The following is a 1,435-nucleotide window of genomic DNA, read 5'->3' as shown; positions in this document are numbered from 1 at the left end:
GTGCCAAACGCAAGAAGCACTTGCACTTACATTAGGAGTGACTCAACCAGCAATTTCACATCGCTTAAAATCGTTGGGAATGATTCAAAAGCAAGGAAATTGGGTTCCATATGAACTGAAGCCGAGAAACGTTGAACGCCGATTTTTCACATGTGAAATGCTGCTTGCCAGGCATAAACGAAAGGGTTTTTTGCATCGTGTAGTCACTGGTGATGAAAAATGGATCCACTACGATAACCCAAAGAAGAAGAAATCATGAGGACCACCTGGCCATGCTTCAACATGGACAGCCAAGCCGAACATTCATGGGAAAAAGCTCATGTTGTGTATTTAGTGGGATCAGTTAGGTATCGTTTATTATGAGTTGCTCAAACCGAACGAAACCATTACTGGGGCTCTCTACCGAACACAATTGATGAGATTCAGCCGAGCACTCAAGGAAAAACGCGCCTACTACTCCAGACACGACAAAGTTATTCTTCTGCATGATAATGCTCGTCCACATGTCGCGGTGCCGGTCAAAACCTACTTGGAAACACTCAATGGGGGAAGTTTTACCCCACCCGCCGTATTCACCAGACATTGCTCCTTCTGATTACTACCTGTTTCAATCGATGGCGCATGGCCTGTTTGAGCAACACTTCACATCATATGAAGATAAAATTGAGTCGATTCGTGGATAGCTTCAAAAAATGAAGCGTTTTTCCGACGCGGTATCCGTATGCTGCCAGAAAGATGGGAAAAAGTAGTGGCTAGTGATGGACTATACTTCGAATAAAACATTAGGTACCGTTCTTTCACAATAAATGCCCAATTTTTGATAAAAAACGGCGGAAATTTATTTATACTCCTAATATTTTTTTCAAAATTCATATTTCATGACTATGTTGATTTAAAAAATTTGAAAAAATTATGGCTGCTTTTTCCGATGAGTACTATAATATATCAAAATTTCAGCCAAATAAAAAATCCAAAAATTCACGGATAGCACACTGGGGATGGAATGCCCAATATATTAGGTGTACAAAAAAGTTCTGAGCTTTAGTTTGTAAAATTCAATCTTTATTTAATTCAATCTTTATAAAATTCATCTTTATAAAATTTCATCTTTATAAAATTCAATCTTTATTCAGTTTGCGCAGAGTTTATATCCAGCAGTGCTTGCAATTCGTCCGTTTCAATCTTTTCAGGGCGTCCAGCACGCGATTCATCTTTAAGACTGAAATCTCCTTGGCGAAACTTTTGATACCACCTTTTGCATGTTGCATGACTTACAGCGTTCTCTCCATATGCAGCACAAATCATTTCAGTGGCTTCAGCAGCATTTTTCTTCAGATGAAACGCGAAGTGGATGGAAAATCGAATATGCTCTTTTGTAATTGCCATCGTGAACACTACTGATTTTTGAGGTTATGTGCATCAAACGCCAAACCGT

This window comes from Trachymyrmex septentrionalis, unplaced genomic scaffold (genome assembly GCF_001594115.1).
Source record: "Trachymyrmex septentrionalis isolate Tsep2-gDNA-1 unplaced genomic scaffold, Tsep1.0 scaffold86, whole genome shotgun sequence".
Lineage (NCBI taxonomy): Eukaryota > Metazoa > Arthropoda > Insecta > Hymenoptera > Formicidae > Trachymyrmex > Trachymyrmex septentrionalis.
This window is presented reverse-complemented; position numbering follows the sequence as displayed.